This window comes from Panulirus ornatus, chromosome 2 (assembly GCF_036320965.1).
Source record: "Panulirus ornatus isolate Po-2019 chromosome 2, ASM3632096v1, whole genome shotgun sequence".
Lineage (NCBI taxonomy): Eukaryota > Metazoa > Arthropoda > Malacostraca > Decapoda > Palinuridae > Panulirus > Panulirus ornatus.
Window position 1 is genome coordinate 75609169 of NC_092225.1, and position 12576 is coordinate 75621744.

Here is a 12576-nt window from a genome sequence, read left to right on the forward strand (position 1 = left end):
TATATGTATACGTTGAGATGTATAGGTATGTTTATTTGCGTGTGTGGACGTGTATGTATATACATGTGTATGTGGGTGGGTTGGGCCATTTATTTCGTCTATTTCCTTGCGCTACCTCGCTAATGCGGGAGACAGTGACAAAGCAAATAAAAAAAATGATAGTCAAGTTTCAATAAATATTGGAAGATAGCCCATTCAGACATTACACAATGGGAACAGAAAATGAAGGGAAGAAGTGCACAGATGTGTTACTATTACATAATCCTTCAAAGAAGTGCACAGTCGTGTTAATATTACATAAATTCTTCAACGAACTGCAATGATCTAGAACATTTATACACTGATAACAATGAAGGAGTTATGAGGATGATAAATAAAACACTGAAACACTAACTTCTTATGGGGGGTAAAGTAATAATTGTGGATTTCAATTATAAAAAGAAAGAATGGAGGAATTTGGACTCTCAATTGTGATAGGACTCATAGAGACAAGTTCTTAGAATGTGTACAGGAAACCATCATCTTCAAACAATCTGGAAAGGATACTAAGAATAATATAGATGATACAACAACAGGAAAAAGTGATTACGTAATGCTCAAGTTTGACTGAGGTAAACAGAAATTAAAAGAGCAAAGTAAGATATGACATAAAGAAGAAAAATAATCATGGAAACCACATAGACCTAAATAATTTCTATAGTTACATTGATTAGGAAATAGAGTTCAGTAGTCATGAACCAGGGATTTGTGGTGACAGGTTCTGTGAAATCTGTAATGGAGAAGACACACAGGTTCCACAAGCCTCTAATGCAAAAGAAATGGTAAGAAAGAGGAAAGAATGGTTTATCAAAAGAGTCAAAAAGCAGAGGCAAAGATATAGACAGCACTCCAGCCAGCCAGCATTTACAAGATAAAAGAGAGCACAGAATAAAAGCAGTAGGAAAAAAATATCATGGAAAAGGCAGGAGAAAATCCAAAATTTTTCCAAAATTTTTACTGGAGTCAGTTGTCAGTTAAGGAGCACTTAATAATCATTAGGCTAAAGGATTCAGCTCGAAAACTTGTAAAGAATGATGGAAGGATATATGAGGAAATGAATAATAAGTTTATAAGTATTCTTAAAGTGGAAGCACTACAGCCCCAACATCAAGGATATGAAGAAGGGAGGAGGTTTAGAAATCATTGAAATATCATTAAATTTTAGGGAGAATAAAAAGATGTGCTGGAAATGAGATGTTTGAGGACAATGTGTGGTGTGAGGTGGTTTGATCGAGTAAGTAACGTGGGGGTAAGAGAGGTGTGTGGAAGTAGAAAGAGCGTGGTTGAGAGAGCAGAGGAGGGTGTTTTGAAATGGTTTGGTCACATGGAGAGAATGAGTGAGGAAAGATTGACCAAGAGGATGTATGTGTCGGAGGTGGAGGGAACGAGGAGAAGAGGGAGACCAAATTGGAGGTGGAAGGATGGAGTGAAAGACATTTTGTGTGATCGGGGCCTGAACATGCAGGAGGGTGAAAGGAGGGCAAAGAATAGAGTGAATTGGAGCGATGTGGTATACCGGGGTTGACGTGCTGTCAGTGGGTTGAATCAAGGCATGTGTATGGGGGTGGGTTGGGCCATTTCTTTCGTCTGTTTCCTTGCGCTACCTCGCAAACGCGGGAGACAGCGCAAAAAAAAAAAAAAAAAAAAAAAAAAAAAAAAATTGTTCTGGAAGGAGGTAAATAAAGTGCGTAAGACAAGGGAGCAAATGGGAACTTCAGTGAAGGGCGCAAATGGGGAGGTGATAACAAGTAGTGGTGATGTGAGAAGGAGATGGAGTGAGTATTTTGAAGGTTTGTTGAATGTGTTTGATGATAGAGTGGCAGATATAGGGTGTTTTGGTCGAGGTGGTGTGCAAAGTGAGAGGGTTGGGGAAAATGATTTGGTAAACAGAGAAGAGGTAGTGAAAGCTTTGCGTAAGATGAAAGCCGGCAAGGCAGCAGGTTTGGATGGTATTGCAGTGGAATTTATTAAAAAAGGGCGTGACTGTATTGTTGACTGGTTGGTAAGGTTATTTAATGTATGTATGACTCATGGTGAGGTGCCTGAGGATTGGCGGAATGCGTGCATAGTGCCATTGTACAAAGGCAAAGGGGATAAGAGTGAGTGCTCAAATTACAGAGGTATAAGTTTGTTGAGTATTCCTGGTAAATCATATGGGAGGGTATTGATTGAGAGGGTGAAGGCATGTACAGAGCATCAGATTGGGGAAGAGCAGTGTGGTTTCAGAAGTGGTAGAGGATGTGTGGATCAGGTGTTTGCTTTGAAGAATGTATGTGAGAAATACTTAGAAAAGCAAATGGATTTGTATGTAGCATTTATGGATCTGGAGAAGGCATATGATAGAGTTGATAGAGATGCTCTGTGGAAGGTATTAAGAATATATGGTGTGGGAGGAAAGTTGTTAGAAGCAGTGAAAAGTTTTTATCGAGGATGTAAGGCATGTGTACGTGTAGGAAGAGAGGAGAGTGACTGGTTCTCAGTGAATGTAGGTTTGCGGCAGGGGTGTGTGATGTCTCCATGGTTGTTTAATTTGTTTATGGATGGGGTTGTTAGGGAGGTAAATGCAAGAGTTTTGGAAAGAGGTGCAAGTATGAAGTCTGTTGGAGATGAGAGAGCTTGGGAAGTGAGTCAGTTGTTGTTCGCTGATGATACAGCGCTGGTGGCTGATTCATGTGAGAAACTGCAGAAGCTGGTGACTGAGTTTGGTAAAGTGTGTGGAAGAAGAAAGTTAAGAGTAAATGTGAATAAGAGCAAGGTTATTAGGTACAGTAGGGTTGAGGGTCAAGTCAATTGGGAGGTGAGTTTGAATGGAGAAAAACTGGAGGAAGTGAAGTGTTTTAGATATCTGGGAGTGGATCTGGCAGCGGATGGAACCATGGAAGCGGAAGTGGATCATAAGGTGGGGGAGGGGGCGAAAATTCTGGGAGCTTTGAAGAATGTGTGGAAGTCGAGAACATTATCTCGGAAAGCAAAAATGGGTATGTTTGAAGGAATAGTGGTTCCAACAATGTTGTATGGTTGCGAGGCGTGGGCTATGGATAGAGTTGTGCGCAGGAGGATGGATGTGCTGGAAATGAGATGTTTGAGGACAATGTGTGGTGTGAGGTGGTTTGATCGAGTGAGTAACGTAAGGGTAAGAGAGATGTGTGGAAATAAAAAGAGCGTGGTTGAGAGAGCAGAAGAGGGTGTTTTGAAGTGGTTTGGGCACATGGAGAGAATGAGTGAGGAAAGATTGACCAAGAGGATATATGTGTCGGAGGTGGAGGGAACGAGGAGAAGAGGGAGACCAAATTGGAGGTGGAAAGATGGAGTGAAAAAGATTTTGTGTGATCGGGGCCTGAACATGCAGGAGGGTGAAAGGAGGGCAAGGAATAGAGTGAATTGGAATGATGTGGTATACCGGGGTTGACGTGCTGTCAGTGGATTGAATCAAGGCATGTGAAGCGTCTGGGGTAAACCATGGAAAGCTGTGTAGGTATGTATATTTGCGTGTGTGGACGTATGTATATACATGTGTATGGGGGGGGGTTGGGCCATTTCTTTCGTCTGTTTCCTTGCGCTACCTCGCAAACGCGGGAGACAGCGACAAAGTATAATAAAAATAAAAAAAATCTAGAAAATATATCAACAGAATACTAAAAGGACTTGACCCATACAAGGCTCAAAGTTCAGATGAAATTTCACCATATGTGCTGAAGCTATGTGCAGACATACTAGATAAACCACTTGATTTGCTGTTCAAGATATATCACTGAAGAGAGGCAAGGTGCCAAAGGAATGGAAAAGGGCAAACTTCATACATGTATAAAGAAAGGAGACTAGGAATAGGCACTAATGCATGTGGCAGGAAAAATTCTGGAAAAAAAATTATTAAACAAGAGGATGACTTTCCAAATAAGAGAAATTATGTAAAGTCACATGGTTCAGTTCTGGGACAATTACTGTCCCTGATCTATATATATGACTTGCTTGAAGACATGGACTCCTACTTGATTATGTTTGCAGATGATACAAAGGTCAAAAGGGAAGCAAAAAGTGAGGAGACTTGTTTCAGCTTGTAAGGGGACCTACAGAGACACCAAAGCTGGTCTGAAACATGGTTGATGGAATTCAACTCAAGCAAATGTATAATAATGAGGATGTGACAAAGACAAAGGCCTTAATATGATTATCATCTAACTGAAAACAAGCTTAAGGATTCCATGTGTAAGAAAGACTTGGGAGTTGGCATCATCCTTAACTTATTGTCTGAGCTCCATATTCAGAGAATAGATGAGGAGTCAAATTGTCTGCTGGCAAATATCAGAACAGCCTTCAAGTATATTCATACTTATTATACTTTGTCGCTGTCTCCCGTGTTAGCGAGGTAGCACAAGGAAACAGACGAAAGAATGGCCTAACCCACTCACATACACATGTATATACATAAACATACAAATGTGCACATATACATACCTATACATTTCAACATATACATACATATACATACACAGACATATACATATATACACATGTACACATTCATACATGCTGCCTTCATCCATTCCGCTGCCATCCCGTCACACATGAAAATGGCACCCCACTCCCCCTGCGTGTGTGCAAGGTAGTGCTAGGAAAAGACAACAGAGGCCACATTCATTCACACTCAGTCTCTAGCTGTCATGTGTAATACACCGAAACCACAGATCCCTTTCCACATCCAGGCTCCACAAAACTTTCCATGGTTTACCCCAGACACTTAACATGTCCTGGTTCAATCCATTGACAGCACATCGACCCTGGTATACCACATTGTTCCAATTAACTCTATTCCTTGCACGCCTTTCACCCTCCTGCATGTTCAGGCCCCGATCACTCAAAATCTTTTTCACTCCATCTTTCCACCTCCAATTAGGTTTCCCACTTCTCCTCATTCCCTCCACCTCTGACACATATATCCTCTTTGTCAATCTTTCCTCACTCATTTCTCCATGTGATCAAACCATTTCAAAACACCCTCTTCTGCTCTATCAACAACACTCTTTTTATTACCACACATCTCTTACCCTTTCATTACTTAATCAAACCACCTCATACCATATATTGTCCTCAAACATCTCATTTCCACCACATCCACCCTCCTCCACACAACTCTTATCTATAGCCCATGCCTCGCAACCATACAACATTGTTGGAACCACTATTCCTTCAAACATACCCATTTTTGCTTTCCGAGATAATGGTCTTGCCTTCCACATATATTTCAACGCTCCCAGAACTTTCGCACCCTCCCCCACCCTATGATGCACTTCCGCTTCCATGGTTCCATCCGCTGCCAAATCCACTCCCAGATATCTAAAACACTTCACTTCCTCCAGTTTTTCTCCATTGAAACTTACTTCCCAATTGACTTGTCCCTCAACCCTACTGTACCTAATAACCTTGCTCTTATTCACAATTATTCTCAGCTTTCTTCTTTCACACACTTTACCAAACTCAGTCACCAGCTTCTGCAGTTTCTCACCTAAATCAGCCACCAGCATTGTATCATCAGTGAACAACAACTGACCCACTTCCCAAGCTCTCTCATCCACAACCAACTGCATACTTGCCATTCTCTCCAAAACTCTTGCATTCACCTCCCTAACCCCTATCCATAAGCAATTTAAACAACCATGGAGACATCACGCACTACTGCCGCAAAGTGACATTCACTAAGAACCAATAACTTTCCTCTCTTCCTACTCGTACACATGCCTTACATCCTCGATAAAAACTTTTCACTGCTTCTAGCAACTTGCCTCCCACACCATATATTCTTAATACCTTCCACAGAGCATCTCTATCATCTTTATCACATGCCTTCTCCAGATCCATAAATGCTACATACAAATCCATTTGCTTTCTAAGTATTTCTCACATACATTCTTCAAAGCAAACACCTGATCCACACATCCTCTACCACTTCTGAAACCACACTGCTCTTCCCCAATCTGATGCTCTGTGCATGCTTTCACCCTCTCAATCAATACCTTCCCATATAATTCCCAGGAATACTCAACAAACTTATACCTCTGTAATTTGAGCACTCACCTTTGTCCCCTTTGTCTTTGTACAATGGCACTATGCATGCATTCTGCCAATCCTCAGGCACCTCGCCATGAGTTAAACATACATTAAATATCCTTACCAACCAGTCAGCAACATAGTCACTCCCTTTTTTAATAAATTCCATTGCAATACCATCCAAAATCACTGCCTTGCCGGCTTTTATCTTCGACAAAGCTTTTACTGCCTCTTCTCTGTTTATCAAATCACTCTCCCTAACCCTCTCACTTCGCACACCACCTCAATCAAAACACCCTATATCTGCCACTCTATCATCTAACACATTCTACAAACCTTCAAGATACTCACTCCATTGCCTTCTCACATCACCACTAATTATTATTACCTCTCCATTAGCCCCCTTCACCAATGTTCCCATTTGTTCCCTTGTCTTGCGCACTTTATTTACCTCCTTCCAAAACGTCTCTTTATTCTCCTTAAAATTCAATGATACTCTCTCACCCCAACTCTCATTTGCCCTCTTTTTCACCTCTTGCACCTTTCTCTTGACCTCATGCCTCTTTCTTTTATACATCTCCCAGTCATTTGCACTATTTCCCTGCAAAAATCATTCAAATGCCTCTCTCCTCTTTCTCTATTAATCTTACTTCTTCATTCCACCACTCACTACCCTTTCTAATCTGCCCACCTCCCATGCTTCTCATGCCAAAAGCATCTTTCGCACAAGCCATCACTGCTTCCCTTAATACATCCCATTCCTCCCCCACTCCCCTTAGATCCTTTGCTCTCCTTTTTCCATTCTGCACTCAGTCTCTCCTGGTACTTCATCATACAAGTCTCCTTCCCAAGCTCACTTATTCTCACCACTCTCTTCACCCCAACACTCTCTCTTCTTTTCTGAAAACCTCTACAAATCTTCACCTTCACCTCCACAAGTTAATGATCAGACATCCCTCTAGATGCAACTCTAAGCACATTAACATCCAAAAGTCTCTCTTTCACACGCCTATCAATTAACATGTAATCCAATAACGCTCTCTGGCCATCTCCCCTACTTACATACGTATACTTATGTATATCTCTCTTTTTAAACCAGTTATTCCCAATCACCAGTCCTTTTTCAGCACACAAATCTACGAGCTCTTCACCATTTCCATTTACAACACTGAACACCCAATGTACACCAATTATTCCCTCAACTGCTACATTACTCACCTTTGCATTCAAATCACCCATCACTATAACCTGGTCTTGTGCATCAAAACTACTAACACACTCACTCAGCTGCTCCCAAAACACTTGCCTCTCATGATCTTCCTTCTCATGCCCAGGTGCATAGGCACCAATAATCAATCACCCATTTCTCTCCATCCACTTTCAGTTTTACCCATATCAATCTAGAGTTTACTTTCTTACACTTTATCTCATACTCCCACCACTCCTGTTTCAGGAGTAGTGCTACTCCTTCCTTTGCTCTTGTCCTCTCACTAACCCCTGACTTTACTCCCAAAACATTCCCAAACCACTCTTCCCTTTTACCATTGAGCTTCGTTTCACTCAGAGCCAAAACATCCAGGTTCTTTTCCTCAAACATATCACCTATCTCTCCTTTTTTCTCATCTTGGTTACACCCACACACATTTAGACACCCCAATCTGAGCCTTCAATGAGAATGAGCACTCCCTGCGTTTCCCCTTTTAAAAAGTTAAAATACAAGGAGGGGAGGGTTTCTAGCCCCCCGCTACCGTCCTCTTTAGTTGTCTCCTACGGCACGTGAGGAATGCATGGGAAGTATTCTTTCTCCTCCATCCTCAAGGATATATATATCCCTGGGGATAGGGGAGAAAAAATACTTCCCACGTATTTCTCAAGTGTCGTAGAAAGTAACTAAAGGGGACAGGAGCGGGGGGGCTAGAAAACCTCCCCTCCTTGTATTTTAACTTTCTAAACGAGGAAACAGAAAAAGGGGGAAACAGAAGAAGGAGTCACGTGGGGAGTGCTCATCCTCCTCGAAGGCTCAGATTGGGGTGTCTAAATATGTGTGGATTCAACCAAGATGAGAAAAAAGGAGAGATAGGTAGTATGTTTGAGGAAAGGAACCAGGATGTTTTGGCTCTGAGTGAAACAAAGCTCAAGGCTAAAGGGGAAGAGTGGTTTGGGAATGTCTTGGGAGTAAAGACAGGGGTTAGTGAGAGGACAAGAGCAAGGGAAGGAGAAGCACTACTCTAGTGGTGGGAGTATGTGATAGAGTGTAAGAAAGTAAACTCTAGATTGGTATGGGTAAAACTGAAAGTGGATGGAGATAGATGGGTGATTATTGGTGCATATGCACCTGGGCATGAGAAGAAAGATCATGAGAGGCAAGTGTTTTGGGAGCAGCTGAGTGAGTGTGTTAGTAGTTTTGATGTACGAGACCAGGTTATAGTGATGGGTGATTTGAATGCAAAGGTGAGTAATGTGGCAGTTGAGGGAATCACTGGTGTACATGGGGTGTTCAGTGTTGTAAATGGAAATGGTGAAGAGCTTGTAGATTTATGTGCTGAAAAAGGACTGGTGATTGGGAATACCTGGTTTAAAAAGAAAGATATACATAAATATACGTATGTAAGTAGGAGAGATGGCAGAGAGCGTTATTGGATTACGTGTTAATTGACAGGCACTCGAAAGAGAGACTTTTGGATGTTAATGTGCTGAGAGGTGCAACTGGAGGAATGTCTGATCATTATCTTGTGGAGGCAAAGGTGAAGATTTGTAGAGGTTTTCAGAAAAGAAGAGAGAATGTTGGGGTGAAGAGAGTGGTGAGAGTAAGTGAGCTTGGGAAGGAGACTTGTGCGAGGAAGTACCAGGAGAGACTGAGTACAGAATGGAAAAAGGTGAGAGCAAAGGACATAAGGGGAGTAGGGGAGGAATGGGATGTATTTAGGGAAGCAGTGATGGCTTGTGCAAAAGATGCTTGTGGCATGAGAAGCATAAGAGGTGGGCAGATTAGAAAGGGTAGTTAGTGATGGGATGAAGAAGTAAGATTATTAGTGAAAGAGAAGAGAGGCATTTAGATGATTTTTGCAGGGAAATAATGCAAATGAATGGGCGATGTATAAAAGAAAAGGCAGGAGGTCAAGAGAAAGGTGCAAGAGGCGAAAAAGAGGGCAAATGAGAGTTGGGGTGAGAATCATTAAATTTTAAGGAGAATAGAGAAATGCTTTGGAAGGAGGTAAATAAAATCCATAAGACACGGGAACAAATGGGAACATCAGTGAAGGGGTAAATGGGGAGGTGATAACAAGTAATGGTGATGTGAGAAGGAGGTGGAGTGAGTATTTTGAAGGTTTGTTGAATGTGTTTGATGATAGAGTGGCAGATATAGGGTGTTTCGGTTGAGGTGGTGTGCAAAGTGAGAGGGTTAGGGAGAATAATTTGGTAAACAGAGAAGAGGTAGTAAAAGCTTTACGGAAGATGAAAGAAGCAAGGCAGCGGGTTTGGATGATATTGCAGTGGAACTTATCAAAAAAGGGGGTGACTGTATTGTTGACTGGTTGCTAAGGTTATTTAATGTATGTATGATTCATGGTGAGGTGCCTGAGGATTGGCAGAATGCTTGCATAGTGCCATTGTACAAAGGCAAAGGAGATAAGAGTGAGTGCTCAAATTACAGAGGTATAAGTTTGTTGAGTATTCCTGGGAAATTATATGGGAGGGTAGTGATTGGACATAAGAGAGAATGAGTGAGGAATGGTTGACAAAATAGGATATATGTGTCAGATGTGGAAGGAACAAGGAGAACAGGGTGACCAAATTGGAGATGGAAGGATGAAGTGAAAATAATTTTAAGCAATCAGGGCTTAAACATGCAGAGGGTGAAAGGCATGCTCATGATAGGGTCAACTGGAACACTGTGGTATGTGGGGAGTCACTTTGCTGTCAGAGGAGTAAACCAGGGGATGTGAAGTGTTCAGGGTACAACATGAAATGTTCTGTGGGAGCTGGTTGTGGATAGGGAGCTATGGTTTCGGTGCATTATACATGACAGCTAGGAAATGGACATGAAGAGGATATGGCCTTTCTTCGTCTGTTCCTGGTACTGCCCCACTCACATGGGAAATGATGATCAAGTACGAAATAAAATAATAATAATAATAATAACAATAATGAAGGAGATGGAGTGAGTATTTTGAAGGTTTGTTGAATGTGTTTGATGATAGAGTGGCAGATATAGGGTGTTTTTGTCGAGGTGGTGTGCAAAGTGAGAGGGTTAGGGAAAACGATTTGGTAAACAGAGAAGAGGTAGTAAAAGCTTTGCGGAAGATGAAAGCCGGCAAGGCAGCAGGTTTGGATGGTACTGCAGTGGAATTTATCAAAAAAGGGGGTGACTGTCTTGTTGACTGGTTGGTAAGGTTATTTAATGTATGTATGACTCATGGTGAGGTGCCTGAGGAATGGCGGAATGCGTGCATAGTGCCATTGTACAAAGGCAAAGGGGATAAGAGTGAGTGCTCAAATTACAGAGGTATAAGTTTGTTGAGTATTCCTGGTAAATTATATGGCAGGGTATTGATTGAGAGGGTGAAGGCATGTACAGAGCATCAGATTGGGGAAGGGCAGTGTGGTTTCAGAAGTGGTAGAGGATGTGTGGATTAGGTGTTTGCTTTGAAGAATGTATGTGAGAAATACTTAGAAAAGCAAATGGATTTGTATGTAGCATTTATGGATCTGGAGAAGGCATATGATAGAGTTGATAGAGATGCTCTGTGGAAGGTATTAAGAATATATGGTGTGGGAGGCAAGTTGTTAGAATCAGTGAAAAGTTTTTATCGAGGATGTAAGGCATGTGTACGTGTAGGAAGAGAGGAAAGTGATTGGTTCTCAGTGAATGTAGGTTTGCGGCAGGGGTGTGTGATGTCTCCATGGTTGTTTAATTTGTTTATGGATGGGGTTGTTAGGGAGGTTTGGAGTTTTGGAAAGAGGAGCAAGTATGAAGTCTGTTGGGGATGAGAGAGCTTGGGAAGTGAGTCAGTTGTTGTTCGCTGATGATACAGCGCTGGTGGCTGATTCATGTGAGAAACTGCAGAAGCTGGTGACTGAGTTTGGTAAAGTGTGTGAAAGAAGAAAGTTAAGAGTAAATGTGAATAAGAGCAACGTTATTAGGTACAGTAGGGTTGAGGGTCAAGTCAATTGGGAGTTAAGTTTGAATGGAGAAAAACTGGAGGAAGTAAAGTGTTTTAGATATCTGGGAGTGGATCTGGCAGCGGATGGAACCATGGAAGTGAAAGTGAATCATAGGGTGGGGGAGGGGGGCGAGAATCCTGGGAGCCTTAAAGAATGTGTGGAAGTTGAGAACATTATCTCAAAAAGCAAAAATGGGTATGTTTGAAGGAATAGTGGTTCCAACAATGTTGTATGGTTGCGAGGCGTGGGCTATGGATAGAGTTGTGCGCAGGAGGATGGATGTGCTGGAAATGAGATGTTTGAGGACAATGTGTGGTGTGAGGTGGTTTGATCGAGTAAGTAATGTAAGGGTAAGAGAGATGTGTGGAAATAAAAAGAGCGTGGTTGAGAGAGCAGAAGAGGGTGTTTTGAAATGGTTTGGGCACATGGAGAGAATGAGTGAGGAAAGATTGACCAAGAGGATATATGTGTCGGAGGTGGAGGGAACGAGAAGTGGGAGACCAAATTGGAGGTGGAAAGATGGAGTGAAAAAGATTTTGAGTGATAGGGGCCTGAACATGCAGGAGGGTGAAAGGCGGGCAAGGAATAGAGTGAATTGGATCGATGTGGTATACTGGGGCTGACGTGCTGTCAGTGAATTGAATCAGGGCATGTGAAGCGTCTGGGGTAAACCATGGAAAGTTGTGTGGGGCCTGGATGTGGAAAGAGAGCTGTGGTTTCAGGCATTATTGCGTGACAGCTGGAGACTGAGTGTGAACAAATGGGGCCTTTGTTGTCTTTTCCTACTGCTACCTCGCACACATGAGGGGGGAGGGGGATGGTATTCCTTGTGTGGCAAGGTGGCGATGGGAATGAATAGGGGCAGACAGTGTGAATTGTGTGCATGGGTATATATGTATGTGTCTGTGTGTGTATATATATGTGTACATTGAGATGTATAGGTATGTACATTTGTGTGTGTGGGCGTGTGTGTGTGTACATTGTGTATGGGGGTGGGTTGTGCCATTTCTTTCGTCTGTTTCCTTGCGCTACCTCGCAAACGTGGGAGACAGCGACAAAGCAAAATAAAAAAATAAAAAAAAATAACAATAATTATAAGTAAACAGGCTTCTAGTATTTTCTATCATTTTCAGACATGCATAAATTCATGTCAAACACATGGGAAGAGAAGAATGCCTGCTGCCTGTCTACCACTTCCTTCTCAATAATTTCTTTATTCTTTCTAGTTCACAAGTGAATGTTGGTAATTTGATAGATTTGAGGGTATTTCATCACCTTCAGATAAGCATGAATCATAGTATTTTTCTCTTGCAACACAATGAGGAG

The 12576-nt window shown here is 42.0% G+C and overlaps 1 protein-coding gene across 1 annotated transcript in view; it reads right to left on the bottom strand.

The window, feature by feature from the left end:
• LOC139757294 (uncharacterized) overlaps positions 1-12576 on the bottom strand; it is a 517589-nt gene that overhangs the window by 238977 nt on the left and 266036 nt on the right. The window lies entirely within an intron of this gene.